Source organism: Ctenocephalides felis, unplaced genomic scaffold (genome assembly GCF_003426905.1).
Source record: "Ctenocephalides felis isolate EL2017-DRISC unplaced genomic scaffold, ASM342690v1 CF-g0.4_SCAFFOLD_00845, whole genome shotgun sequence".
NCBI classification, from domain to species: Eukaryota; Metazoa; Arthropoda; class Insecta; order Siphonaptera; family Pulicidae; genus Ctenocephalides; species Ctenocephalides felis.
The window spans coordinates 7,414,683-7,431,251 of record NW_020536999.1 but is presented as its reverse complement, the minus strand read 5'-3'; the positions used below and the strand labels follow the sequence as shown (position 1 = coordinate 7,431,251).

Sequence of the window (16,569 nt, the reverse complement as noted above, 5' to 3'; positions counted from 1 at the left end):
CCTAGTCGAATTTGCTAAAATGTATAATTCTTAAAACCTTTCTTTTCAATTATAAATAAGAAAATACCAATAACGTTTTATTAATGATCAGTATGACAACACATAGTGTCGTGGATATTAATCATATATAAAATAAACGAAATATAATAATATTTTATGAAATTTATTATTGTCTATCATTTTGGTATTTAATATGGACTACACCTCCATATATACATTTATATATTCAATTTACATACAAACCACGCAGACTAGGCCATATATAATGATGTATAAATCAATATATACATTTATATATCCAATTTACATACAAACCACACAGACTAGGCCATATAAAATGATGTACAAATCAATATATACATTTATATATTCAATTTACATACAAACCACGCATACTAGGCCCTATATAATGATGCAAAAATCAATATATGCATTTATATATCCAATTTACATACAAACCACGCAGACTAGGACATATATAATGATGCAAAAATCAATATATGCATTTATATATCCAATTTGCATACAAACCACGCAGACTAGGCCATATATAATGATGTATAAATCAATATATACATTTATATATTCAATTTACATACAAACCACACAGACTAGGCCATATAAAATGATGTACAAATCAATATATACATTTATATATTCAATTTACATACAAACCACGCATACTAGGCCCTATATAATGATGTAAAATCAATATATGCATTTATATATCCAATTTACATACAAACCACGCAGACTAGGCCATATATAATGATGCAAAAATCAATATATGCATTTATATATTCAATTTACATACAAACCACGCAGACTAGGCCATATATAATGATGCAAATATCATATATGCATTTATATATTCAATTTACATACAAACCACACAGACTAGGCCATATAAAATGATGTACAAATCAATATATACATTTATATATTCAATTTACATACAAACCACGCACACTAGGACATATATAATGATGTATAAATCAATATATGCATTTATATATTCAATTTACATACAAGGATGGACATACACACTAGGACATATATAATGATGTATAAATCCATATATACAATTATATATTCAATTTACATACAAACCACGCACACTAGGACATATATAATAATGTATAAATCAATATATGCATTTATATATTCAATTTACATACAAGGATGGACATACACACTAGGACATATATAATGATGTATAAATCAATATATACAATTATATATTCAATTTACATACAAACCACGCACACTAGGACATATATAATGATGTATAAATCAATATATGCATTTATATATTCAATTTACATACAAACCACATAGACTCCATATTTAGTCTGGCGCTGCAGTCACACCCATAGTGAATATGACCCTACTACAGTGACTGACAAAAGTCACCGATGAAGATGACAGATAACAGATGACTCACATCAATTGTCAAGTGGCTGAGTTGAATGACGTTTCATTGTTTTCATAACCTCAACGACATATACACATTCATATGTGCATTTACTAAACAAATAATGTAACTGCATACTTTAACTTTGTCCCCCTGACCACTGAATCTGCAACGGCAGCATATGGAAGCGATTTCGAAGCTGAAATTATAAAAGCACATTGATTTACTTGACATATAATGAATAAACAGAGTTGACAGTTACTCTGGAGGTGATTTAGCTCAACCAAATCCACTCCACTTAGTCGAATTTTAATAATGAAGGAAGACATACCGATCGGTATCCGAGCGATACACAAAATATACAAATCATGTTGCCCCAATGTGACATTTCGCAAAGAACGGTGGTACAGATCAAGTATATTGATATTGACATATTTGAGTTACACCTGTTACCATGTGACACGTAAACCTATATCAGTTGTAAAGAATGTACTGCACAGAAACTGCTCAGACGTTATACCAGGCATTGGTATCACACCTGGCCAAGTTGCTAATGATTCCCACTGGTGCGAGTGGGCCCCTTTTGAAGCTGATAATAGTAAAGCACTGTTTGGAGTACTCGATTCATCATTTTTGTTTTTGTACGCGTTTGCAATGTTTTTCTCAGGCTTTGTTGCAGAAAGAGTTTCGCTAAGGTATTTTTTGTCCCTGGGAATGATTTTTACAGGGATTTTTTGTTATTTGTTCGGATTAGCACGAACGCTTAAGATACATTCTTTATGGTACTTCATAGTTGTGCAGGTTTTTGCAGGAATAGCGCAGAGTACAGGGTTTCCAAGTGTTGTTGCCGTAGTAGGACGTTGGTGTGGTAAAAATAAACGTGGACTCACATTTGGTATTTGGAATTCTCACACGCCTATTGGTAATATTTTAGGCACTTTAATAGCAGCTCGTTTTATTGAAGGCGATTGGTCTTTGTCATTTTTAATACCTGGTGCTATTGCTGCTTTGGTTGGCTTTTTAATTTTTCTATTTCTGGTGGACGATCCGGCAAGCGTTAACATAGAAATCGATCAGAAGAACGTGTACCAGAGGTTGGACAATGGTTCGGCAGACGCTGAAAGCAATAGTGATTCTGATAACAGCGAATGTAAATGGCAACCATCATGCCGTCAGGAGGAATGTCCAATGTTGCAAGAAGATGAGATAGATGAGTCTGCGAAAGCAGATAGCAGTGATAAAAAAGCGATTGGTTTCTTGGGAGCTCTGGCTATTCCCGGTGTTCTTGAATACTCACTAGTCTGTTTTTCTCGAAATTAGTCAGCTACACGTTTTTGTACTGGCTTCCAAATTACATCCAAAGTTCGACCACCATGGGAGCAAAGAAAAGCGCCGATTTATCTACTTTATTCGACGTTGGAGGCATCGCTGGTGCCATCCTGGCAGGAATCATCTCCGATCTATCAGGTCGATCTGCACTGACATGTGGCGGTATGCTGGTTTTAGCTGTACCCGCTATGCTCATCTATGAACGCTGGGGTGCTATAAATATCACAATGAACATTGGAATGCTGCTACTGGCAGGCGCTCTCGTGAACGGACCGTATGCACTAATCACAACATCGGTCAGTGCTGAACTGGGATCGAAAACCAAAGGAGATTCTCGTGCTTTGGCCACTGTTACTGCAATCATCGATGGAACTGGGTCGTTGGGTGCAGCCGTTGGGCCTCTTCTGGCAGGTGTCGTTAGTCAAGGAGGCTGGGAGCGAGTTTTCTACATGCTGATGATGGCCGATGTTCTGGCTCTGTTAATGCTAACACGACTCATAATAAGGGATTGCAAAAAACGAGAATGATGATAAAGGTCACATGTGTATTTTTAACTTGTAAAGTATTTTATCATATTAGGAGCAATTGTTATAAAATATATTATATTAAACAAAGTCAATAAATTAATTTTATTGTTTTCTACACAAGGTTTTATCTTTGTTTATTTTTTAATAAAATTATTTTCTTTATGTTTATATTCCAAATAACTAAACTGAAAGTTTTTGTGATGAACTAAGATATTAATATGTATGTAAAAAACTGAATAAATTAAAAAAAAATGTAAATATTCCTTGTGTTTCATTTGGTAATCATTTACTACCGATTTACTCATTTGTGTACCAAACTAATGGTGCCTTAAGGCAAGTTGCTGGACCTCGCGTACCCAAAATTGTAATTTTTAGAAAAACTTTAAAAATTTTTGAAACCTATGAAAAAATGAGATTTTCGATAATTTTAAAATTTTTAAAAATTGAATTTTTTTATTTTTTTTTTTTAAAGTATTGTGAAATTTTTTGAACATTTTGAACTATTTTTAACTTTGCGTAAGATACGTTATAGGAATCGCAAAAAAAATCAAAAATGAAATTTTTTTGCATATCTTTACGTTTTAAGGCCTTTTGAACATTTTGGCATACCTTAGACAAAATGAATGTATGTGTCTATGTGCGGATACAAATTTTCGTCGACGATTTCGAGAACACGGATCAACCGATTTGAATAATTCAAAAAACATTCGATTCCTATTGATGAAGAGACATGCTGGGGAGATTTTGGCAAAGGCAAGTCTAACCGTTTCGGAGATTCAATGAAAAAAAGTGATAAAAGATGTCATTTGACGGTCAAAAACGACATATGCACATCAAATTATCATATATTTTATAGATATTTTAATAATAACAAATTTCATTTTTTTCAAAAAGATCAATTCTTTTTTTCAAAGTTCTAGAAGAAAATTGAATAATTTTTAAAAAAACGTAATTTTTGGTATGGAAAGTTCCAGCAATTTGCCTTAAAAACAGTTCTTCATTTTGTCAATACAAGTAAAATATTTTTTGAATTATTTAACTCGGACGCTCCGTTCTCTCAATAACTAAATTACCATTTTTGGTTCTTTTTTTCACGCATCTCCTTAACGGCTGGACCTGCCTTGGGTAATAACTAATCAGCACGTCTCCTTATCAATACGAATCAAACGAAATTAGCAAATCGAATAAAAATAATTCAAACAACATTCGTGAAACAAATTCTTTTGATTAAACTTAAACATTACAGTAACACAATTGGTCCTTTATCAAACAATAAAAGCTCATCGTAATGGAGTTTAATATCAGCTATATAGCGGCAAATTCATGTAGCATTTACAGTCAACCCTCATATAACACGATTTTCTTTATCTTTTATAACATGCTTATATAAAAATATGCCAGTTTATATCCCAAAAAACTTTTTGTTTAGCTTCTGTTTCATAATATATCATTATCTTTATACATGAGAGGTAATCGTAGAACAAATGCGCTTTATTCTGTTTGAGTGTTTTCAGCTCAACATATCACAGATGGTGCTAGTGTGCTTCAAATTCAGCGTTTGTTTTAAAATATACTTATATATTGAAATATTTGAATTATTAATTTTTTCGTATCATACATTTTTTATCATATATTAGTAAATTTGTTAAAAATATACGCGTATATTTTGTTCTAGTCAAATTAATCACGTTTACCTTTTCTATATTATATATTTAAATAAATCTCATCTAGAATTCAACCTAAGGGTAAATTTACGTGCTACGTTTGGTGGCGACATCTGTGATATGCTGAAGGAATTAAAATTCATGTAATTTCAAAGCGGCCGTGTTTGTCATATATTTATACTTGTTGTATCTATGTCTTTATATAAAACTCTTCAATTCATCATGTCGTTTGTATTTGTTGATCTTCGTATAACGATCACTGGTTATATCCGTTTATAGCACGATTTCTTTATTACACCGCGTTATCGGAGAGTTGACTGTATACCATATTTTAAATCATAGTGGAGTCGACTGCCAATTATAAAGTCGAAGTAGATAATTAAATCTAAGACTATCTCAATAAATTTTATATTTATCACCTCCACTATAATTTATATTTTCAAGTAATCTTTTTTGCTTAGCAAATGCTCTAGTCGGTACATATATAAAAAAATTGAAGTACCAAATTTTATGCATTAAAAGCAAAAAATACTGGTATATATATATACATATATATATATATATATATATATTTTGTAGAGTTTCGAACAAGAATCCAAAAATAATACAAAATAAAAAACAAGAAAAGTTTTTAAAAAAACAATTTCTTTATTTAATTATTTGTTTATTGTCGACGTTTCGACGTTTCGATATAAATAAAAATTGATGTCTTTAGTTGTTATATCCATTATGCATCAACTCATAGTTATTAAGATAATGATTTTAGTTATTAATGTACCAGTAAATTACAACCTGAAATTCGCTAATGTTATGTAATAAGCCGAGGACGGCTTAATTTTCACGATGGAGGTGTTGAGAATTGTGTTCTTTATAATTATAAATAATAGTCATAAGTAAATTCCTTTGAACGATGTATACTCCCAAGTAACGGTAAATGTTGCGAATATTTTGTACATCTGCCAGACAACCCTTAATAAAAGTTTATGATAGCTCATGTACCTTCGGCGAGCTATCATAAAACTAGAAATATTTGAAATATTTTAAAAATGTAAAAATATAAGTTAGTTAGTCCTGAACTCTTGAGCAAGCAACAACTGAAATATTATAATAAAGCGATAAATAAATTTTTGTATCTAAATAAATTCTTTGATTTCACACACTTCCCGAAGAGCTACAAATGTTCCAATTCTCGTATTCAAAAGTATTCAAAATAAAACCCTAATCTACTCAAGAATTATTAAAAATTGGTTACATTTAATTATTAATTAGTAAATTGATTACTAACGTCTCTTCATTTGGTCGAAAGTCGAAACGTCGACAATAAACAAATAATTAAATAAAGAAATTGTTTTTTTAAAAACTTTTCTTGTTTTTTATTTTGTATTATTTTTGGATTCTTGTTCGAAACTCTACAAAATATACACAAATCCAAGACTCTACCATTCAATATATATATATATATATATATATTAACAAAGTCTAATAATCGGGCATAACATCAATAAAAAGTTTTTTATTGATGTTATGCCCGATTATTAGACTTTGTTAATACATATGTCAACATCAAATTCAGAATCATACAAAATATATATATATATATATATATATATATATATATATATATATATATATATATATATATATATATATAAAGATGGTTCTTAATATGGACATTTTCGAATTTCTTCACTCCCAAGAGCTCAAATGTTTCCAAATTAATAAAAAACTAGTGGTGTATGGCATCGTGCCTTAAGGCAAATTGCTGGAACTTCTCGTGCCGTTATGAAATATTCGAGAAATTTTAAACGTTTACAAATATATCATTACAAATTCTGTAACTTTCATTATTTTTGCTATCTTGTTGAGCAAATCAAATGTAAATCATAATTCAATTTATCTCCAGAACATTAACAACAATCGTCATTTCATTTCGAATTCAATTAAAAAAAAAATAGTTGCCTTATACAAAATTGAAGAAGTGTTCCCGTATAGTCACAGTCTAAACGCATTTGCAAAGAATTCTGTGCGACATTTTCACTTATACTGTGCTTAGCTTGGCGGCATTTTCACATTTTTCAATAGTTTTCACAAAATTAGAAAAGTGCTCCAGTACTATAAACAGTCTAAACGCACTTGGGTGAACATTTGTACCAGAGTGGCGCTTAGACTGTGCTTAGCCTGGGCAATTTTTTGAATTTTTGATCCAAAATTACAAAAATATTTTTTGAAAAAAAAAATTAGAAACAAATTTTTTTTTAGAAAGCAATTATTTTATTGAAACAAGCTGAAAGTTCTTTGAATCATTCAAATCGGACGATTAGTTCTTTCAAAAACTGCCATTTTTTAACTATTAGCACTGTATCTCCGAAACCGCTGGGCCTACCTTTGCCAAAAACTAATAACCACTTTTCCCCGTCATTACGAATTGAATGTTTTTTGGATCATACAAATCGGATGATCCGTTCTCTCAAAAACTCAATTTCTATTTTCTGCATTCTTTGCTCCATATCTCCGTAACGGCTAGACCTGCCTTTGCCAAAAACTAATCAGCACAACTCTCAATAGGAATCGAATGTTTTTTGAAGCATTCAAATCGGTTGATCCGTGCGCCCGAAAACGTGGACGAAAAAATGCGGACATACAAAACACACATCCATTTAGTTTCTGAGGTATGCCCCTTAAAAATGTTCAGAAACCTTCAGAACGTCGAGAAATGCAAAAATTTTCATTTTCGATTTTCGGCCCATTACTATAACTACCCTAAGGGAAGTTAAAAATCCTCTGAAAATTCCAGTTCTTAATATTAACTTTCAGATAGTCCGAAATTCAATTAAAAGTTTCGTGTATTTATTATTAACATACATCATTAAGTAAATTCTTGCGCCATCTGTAATAGCAGACTTGCAATTTCGATGGCAATTCATTACTGACAATTTAAGTATCAACATCACCTCTTAAATAAATATTTTGCTGCAAAATTAATTTTAATGCCATTATGAATTAATATTTCGTTAAATAGCTCACATGGATTTAATTAGAGGTTAAGTGTTTTATAAGTGTTCACAAATGCTATCACAGATTGCGCAGGAATTTACTTAAAGACATATGTTAATAATAAATATACGGAACTTTTAATTGAATTGCGGACTATCTAAATGTTAATATTAAGTGCTAAAACTTTTGGAGGATTTTTTTAATTAATTTGAAAGCATTTGAGCGCTTGGAAACAAAAAAATTCTCGAAAATGTCCATATTAAGGACCACCCTACATATATATATATATATATTTGTAAATTTTTTAGCAGCCCAACAGTCGAATTAAAAAAGATTAAATAACAAAATTATTTATTCCATTATACGTTTCGACACTTGATGTGTGTCATCATTCAGTAATCTAAAAAACATTTAACATAAATGCACAAGTGATGATAAATATAAATATATAAAAGGAGGAAATTATACATACCAAACCAGAAAAAACAAAAAACATTAATTATGATGTGAAAATTGATATAAACACTAACTTTGTGTAAAATAATAAAAAACTATTATTAACAAACGAGTTATAGGAGGAGCAAATATTGCCCTCCTATATTTAAGTTAACATCAGAAAGTGTTGTGTGTACTATTCAAGGCTAAACATACAACTCAGCGCAGTGTAAGCCACGTGCGCGTATGGGAGTGGGAGGAGTAGCAAAAACGAAAGGGGAAGGAAAAAAACAGAGAAGAAATATAAAGAATGAAAGATTCTAAAACTGTATTGAATTACTTTTCATGAAATTAATAATTACTTTGTAACTATCATGTAAGAGATGAGAGGAATTACGTTTGTTTACACAAGACGTATTAAGGGATATAAGTAAAGACTCCACTATCTTTCTAAGGTCACTGTTCTTTTCAATGTAAAGGATTGAGGGATTTGTCATGTTAAAGGAGTGGTTCAGGTTTATCATATGTTCAGAAAGCATCGTTTTGAATTGATTTGGGTTTCTGGAATTATAAGTATGTTGATTAACCCTCTTGTAAATATATTGGGAAGTTTCACCAATGTAACAACTATTACAGTCATTGCAGTCCAACCTGTAAACAGAATCAGTAATCCTATCAGCGGGAGTTTTTGATTTAAGAGGAGAAAAAAGGCAACGGAAAGTGTTATCAAAACTGAAAAACTAAAAGAAAACCTTCAGCGGCAAATAACTTTTTTAAAAAATAAGAAAAACTACTTAAAAAGGGTAAACAAATAACACCTTTATATTTATCAAAAGAAGAAGAATTAGATTTAGAAAAAGAATTAGAATTGTTAAGATAGGAAGAACTGTTTAAATTGTTTTGTAAAAACTCTAATCTATTTTTAATAACGTTATTTACTAAATATGAAGGATAAGAATTATTATTCAAAACAGCACGAACTAAAGATAGGTTTTTTCCCCAGAAAATCTTATCACTTAACAAAATGGCCCTATCTATTAAGGAAATAGCAACTGAAATTTTTATAGAACGAGAGTGATAAGAAAAATAATTTAAATAACGACCAGACCAAGTTGGTTTTTGGAACCAGTCAGTGAGGATGACATTATTATTTCTTATAAGTTTTAAGTCTAAGAAACTGATAGAATTACCAGATTCAAGTTCACAGGTGAACTGCAAATTCTTATTAAAAGAATTAAAAGAATCTAACGTGTGGGATACATAATCATTATCTAAACACAAGAGGATGTCATCAACATATCTATAATAAAAATAAGGTTGAACGGGAAGATTTGTTAAAATAAAATTTTCTAAAATTTGTAAAGTTAAATCAGCCACAGGAGGACTAATACTAGACCCCATGGGCAAACCAAAAGTTTGTGAAAAAAATTTATCGTCAAAACAAAAGTAAGTATTTTCAAAAATGAAATTTAAAGTAGTTATAAACCGAATCAAGTCAAAAGATGTATGGGATTGGATGTCATTCCAACGGTCATTGACTGCCTGTAAAGCAAGATCCCAAGGAATATTGGTGAACAAAGAAATGACATCAAAGCTGGCTAAAGAAAAGTTGGAAGGGATTTCGGAATTGTTTAAAATTTTAGCTAAATTGAAAGAATTGGAAACGTTAAACTTGGAAGAAACGGTAACTTTTGAAAGGATAGAACTAATAAATTTTGAAAGTTTGCTTAAAGGAGAATTTACGTCAGAAACGATAGGTCTGAATGGTAAATTTGGTTTGTGAACCTTAGGAAGACAGTAAAGTTTAGGAAAGCTGGGATGAAAAACTTTCAAAGAAAAGCCTAAAGATTTAGAGATTTGTTTTTTAGAAATCAAAGTACTGATAAGATTGTGTGTTTTTCTATTCAAATGGTCAGTGGGATCATTAACAAGAGGTTTATAAAAATTAACGTCATCTAATAAATCATAAGTTTTTGAAAGATAATCAGACCTGTCAACAACAACTGTAAGGTTTCCCTTATCAGCTTTAGTAACTAAAATATCAGGATTATCATTCAAAAACTTTTTACATAATTTTAAATCTCTTACAACTTCCAAATGTAAAGGGAAAGAACAAGCGTTAGAATTATTTTTTTTAATGTAAGATAAAAGATTATTACATGCGATAGACCTAAAATTTGTTTCTTTTTCAACGTCTTTTAATTTACTAATACCAATCTCCAAATTACTAAGGACTTTTAAAAAATTAAATTTGGATTTTGAAGGAGGAAGGGAAAATTTCGGACCAAGAGCAAAAATGTACTTTAAATTAGATGGAATAGGAGTATTAGAATAATTTTTTAGCCATTTATCAACTGAATCTGCTTTAATTAATGAAACAGAAAATTTGTTATGATTATCTAAAAGTTTATTGAATTTATTGATGTGTGACTGTTTTATTTTTGCGAAAATTCTATCATATTTTAAATTTTCACATTCTAAAAAGTTGTTTAATATAAAAGGTTCCAAAATAAAAGATAAAACTTGTTTTAAGGAATCAATTTTATTATTGAGTGATGAAATATAAGAAAAGCTATTTTTTATTTCAAGTGTCATGGCCTCAAAACTAACACTACAAAACTTTTTGGTCAAGGAAGGGGAAGATAAATGATTGAATTTACGGAAAATAGATTTTGTATCAAAAAACTTGGGTAACAATTTAAATTTACGACAACGCAAAAGAAAATTTCGTTTGTTAATAGCATTAATTAATTGGAGTTGGACTGCAATGACTGTAATAGTTGTTACATTGGTGAAACTTCCCAATATATTTACAAGAGGTTTAATCAACATACTTATAATTCCGAAACCCAATCAATTCAAAACGATGCTTTCTGAACTATGATAAACCTGAACCACTCCTTTAACATGACAAATCCCTCAATCCTTTACATTGAAAAGAAACAGTGACCTTAGAAAGATAGTGGAGTCTTTACTTATATCCCTTAATACGTCTTGTGTAAACAAACGTAATTCCTCTCATCTCTTACATGATAGTTACAAAGTAATTATTAATTTCATGAAAAGTAATTCAATACAGTTTTAGAATCTTTCATTCTTTATATTTCTTCTCTGTTTTTTCCTTCCCCTTTCGTTTTTGCTACTCCTCCACTCCCATACGCGCACGTGGCTTACACTGCGCTGAGTTTGTATGTTTAGCCTTGAATAGTACACACAACACTTTCTGATGTTAACTTAAATATAGGAGGGCAATATTTGCTCCTCCTATACCTCGTTTGTTAATAATAGTTTTTTTATTATTTTACACAAAGTAGTGTTTATATCAATTTTCACATCATAATTAATGTTTTTGTTTTTTCTGGTTGGTATGTATAATTTCCTCCTTTTATATATTTATATTTATCATCACTTGGGGCATTTATGTTAAATGTTTTTTTAGATTACTGAATGATGACACACATCAAGTGTCGAAACGTATAATGGAATAAATAATTTTTGTTATTTAAATCTTTTTTAATTCGACTGTTGGGCTGCTAAAAAATTTACAAATATGTCTCAACGTCGACGAAACTTTCATCATATATATATATATATATATATATATATATATATTATATAATATTATAATATAATAATAATTCACATAAATTCACATTGTGAAATTCTGAGTATAATCATATTCTATAGTAGGAATACAGTTTGCACAAACTTTAAAAATATAATAAGATACATGTGCACTCCCAATTCACCTCCACCTTCTTCGACAGTTTGTATGATTTTTTTCATAACGACAGCATGCCTTCAAATAAAATCATAAAAATGTACATCTCAAGTGATTTTAGGTGTTTTTAGTTTATTATTATTATTATTTACCTGCAAGGATGCACTGATGCCATCGGTGGTCCTGATAAATTCGGATGGCTCTCCATGGTAACAGTCTTTTTGGCATGGTCTTGACTAACGTCCTCATACATTTGTTCTACAGTTAAAGGCTTACGATTCTAAAAAGAAAGAAAGAAAGTGATGTTTATTAGGTCAATTATTGAAGTAAAACTTCTTTAGGCGCGACACGGGTGTAAATCCGTACAAATGCAACGAAAACGCCACGTGAAGTTGAAGGAAGAATACGACGCTAGTTAGCGCAGCTATCGCAATTATTCGATCTAGTCTGCGAGCAAAACAAAAAAATATACATCAAATGTCAAATCATAGTCAAAACAAACCAAAAATTGTGTCGACTTTCACTTGAGTTTGGTATTTAGCTCGTAGTCCTCTAAACATTTTTTGAAGTAAAACTTCTTTAGGCGCGACATGGGTTAGCAGTATAATTAGTGAGTTAATAAAAATGTCATGATCGGAAGAATATTTTATCCCGTCCCCCATAAATAATTGTAGTGCAAATGATCGCAAATAAATAATGAAACTAAGGAAAAATCTGCATAGCTTTGGCTATGTATGTTTTGCGTGCGATCGGCTTTGGCTTCAAAGTGACTTAGAAATATCAAATGATGCTCAAAAACAAATTCTTAATAATGTTTTTTTAATATTGATTCAAATAATCAGGTTGGATGTCAAACTTGTCGAAAGATATTAAATTCGGGTAAAATTCCCACTTTGTGTAAGTTTAACGGGTTTGTATTTCCACCTATACCAAATTATCTATTTAAACTAGATACTGTATCTGAAAGGTTATGTATGTTACCTATACATAGATCAAGCTATGTGCATGGCTCAATAAATAAAACAAATATAAAAGTATGGCTTCAATTTGTTAGGCAAGACGGATATTACAGCTGCTCAAAGAATGAGATTATATCGTCAGCGAAAAAGTAAAAAAATACAAACAGTGAATGTTTCTTCTCACTTCAAACACAATTCTTACAGGATGAGTTAATTTGCAAAAACAATATTTATTTAGGCGTTGTTTAATATAATCCACTGTGTGAATGAATATAATAGAATTTATTAATCAGCAATTATTTTAAAACGATCATGTCAAATTTCAAGAACGACTTTGATTACATTATTGTTCACAATCATAAATATATAATTTATAATTTATCATTATATAAATGTGTATAATGATTGACGACACTAATAAATGTGTGCATCACGAGTGGTACCATATTACTAATAAAACATTATTCAAAATTTTATATGATTATTTATTTTTACTCAACTTAAATTGCTACTTTATACAGTAGCAAATAAGTTTTACTTCACCGCGTGTGATCCTTACGCGCACTCCTCTTTTTTTATTTTTTATTTTTAAATATATAGCCCCCAGATTTCTTCCAAGAGGACTCAAAAATACAATTTTTTACATAATGAATAAATAAAACTATATAAAAATTACAATATATAGTTAGTACATAAAATGCTTAACATAAAATTACATATAATGCAGAATGTAACAATAATATTTATAAACAGAATAAGAAAATAATGAGATATTTGAAAAGAAAATAAAAAGGTTAACTTGTGCAGATGGAGATTATTCGATTATTAGGTGAAGTGTTGTGAATATCTTTCGTTCATTATTGATTAAGTTAAAGTTAGAGGACATAAGTAAAATAGGCGAATTTAAGAGAGAATTAGATTTAGGAGTAGGATAATTGAAAAATAATTGTGAACGCGTAGATAGCCTTGGAACATTAAAGAATAGTTGGTTAAGAATAAGAGGACAGTCTATAGAATTTTTGCAAAGTTTAAATAAGAACATAATTGTACAGATAAATCGACGTGAGGCAAGGGAAGGAATACCAAATTCTTTTAGTAAAGTGTTGTGGTCAAAGCTACGTTCAGGGTAAATTTTATATGTTTTATAATAAAGATATTTCAAAAATTTTCGCTGAACCTTCTCTATCGCATCAGAGTTGTTGATTTGATGAGAATACCAAATAATCGAACCATATTCGAAGTGCATTGGTAGATTTAAATTGTTTACAATTTCTCAGTATCAAACCTAAAGATTTATGTGCTCTATTACAAATATCAGTTATATGATCCGTGAAAAACAAACCAGAATCAAAACTCCCAAATCTGAAATTTTATTACATCTATCAATGCTGCTGTTAGAAATTTTATAATCAAAATGTATTGGAACGCGCTTATGGGAAAAACTGAGGATCTTGCACTTGATATATTTAAATGTAATTTGTTATAGACACTCCTAGAGTGGAAAGAGTCAAGTTGAGACTGTAATAATAAACAGTCATCAATAGAATTTATTTTGAGATATAGTTTGAGATCATTTGCAAACTAGCTGTAAGTGGAATTCTGTCTTAAGGCAATTAAGGCATCGTGCCTTAAGGCAAATTGCTGGAACTTCCCGTATCAAAAATTATTATTTTTTTAAAAACGATTAACATTTTTGAAAAAAAAAATACTTTGAAAAAATAAGATTTTTGAGAAACTATAAATTGGGCAAAAAATTACTTTTTTTTGAAAAAAAAATTTTTTTTTTTGTTTTTTTTTTGAAAACAATTTTTTTCTTTATTTTGACATATTGTGGAAGATCTGAACTTTTTTTCAAAGCAATCGTACTGCTTTAACTGCATAGGGACAAAATAATAAATCGCGTAAGCGCCGCGTCGCTGTCTAACGCATAACATTGGTACGGAAACCCATAGGAATGTTAACAAAATGTATACTTATTGTAAAATCTCTATAAAATATCTGATAATTTGATGTGCATATGTCTAATGATCATTTTTGCCGCCAAATGGCTCATTTTTTTACTTTTCCTCCATATCTCCGAAACCGCTAGACCTACCTTCATGAAAATTTGATCGATTCTTCATCTTGTCAATACAAGTAAAATGCTTTTTGAATTATTAAATCGGACGCTCCGTTCTTTCTTAAAAACTGAGTTACCGTTATCGGCACTTTTTTGCCCCGTATCTTCGGAACGGCTGGACCTGCCTTCGCCAAAAATTAATCACACGTCTCATTATCAATACAATCGAATGTTTTTTGAATTATTCAATCGGTTGACCCGTGTTCCCGAAATCGTCGACGAAAATTTTGTATCCGCACATACATACACACACGTACATACATACACACACATACCACACACACACATACATCCATTTTTTCTAAGGTATGCCAAAATGTTCAGAAACCTCTGAAACGTAAAGATATATAAAAATTTTCATTTTCGATTTTTTTGCGATTACTATAACTTGCCCTACGGGAAGTTAATAATAAATGTGGACATCTAATAATTTCAGATGTCATTAATAAAATTAATAAATAGTAGTGGACCAATAATGGATCCCTGAGGAACACCTGAACTGATATTTTCAATATTGCTCAAGAATCCTTTAAGACAGACAAACTGTTTGCGATTATAAAGATAACTCTTAAAAAAATAAATAAGTGAAGAAACTATCTCTTTTGAACGTAAAAATCGGGAGAGAAAAGCGCCTTTATGAATAGTATATGATCTTTTAATATTGTTTTATCTTACCTCATCATAGCCGACGACCCACAATCGTGGTGTCTGATAATATTTATCGTATGTGATGTGCAGGTCGTAAGTCCTGGTTTTTACAATAGTGCTGCCCTCTTCATAATCGCCACTTTCTAAATTTTTTTTCTCTTTTTCTGGCGGCGACGGTTTATTTTCAATTAAAGCTTCGGCCTAAAAAAAAATACACAGTGATAAAAATAATTAGAGAAAATAATTCAAAATATACATTAATGGAGTGACAGTTTTGATTGTAACTATCATGAAACTAGTGGGGTGTGTAGCATCGTTAAGGCAAATTGCTGGAACTTCTCGTACCGTAATGGAATATTTGAGGAATATTAAACGTTTTCAAATAGATTTTTATAAAAACTGTAACTTTCACTATTCGTATTTTATAGACATAATATAAGAGCTAATGAACAGGAACGACGACTATTTAAAAAAGAGTGCGCGTATGGATAACACGCGATTGAAGTAAAACTTATTTGCTACTGTATAAAATAGCAAATTTAAGTTGAGTGAAAATAAATACATCATATAAAAATTTTGAATAATGTTTATTAGTAATATGGTAACACTCGTGATGCACACATTTATTAGTGTCGTCATCATTATACACATTATATAATGAAAATTATAAATTATATATTTATGATTGTGAACATATGTAATCAAAGTCGTACTTGAAATATGACATGATTGTTTTAAAGTAATTGCTGATTAATAAAT

General features: G+C 30.2%; 2 pseudogenes; one reads left to right on the top strand and one right to left on the bottom strand.

Annotated features, from left to right (window-relative positions):
• The first annotated feature begins 1,470 nt into the window (after positions 1-1,470).
• On the top strand, positions 1,471-3,322 carry LOC113376994 (annotated as a pseudogene).
• Positions 3,323-12,012: 8,690 nt separating this feature from the next.
• The window catches only part of LOC113371752, a 12,378-nt pseudogene continuing 7,821 nt past the window's right edge, over positions 12,013-16,569 (bottom strand).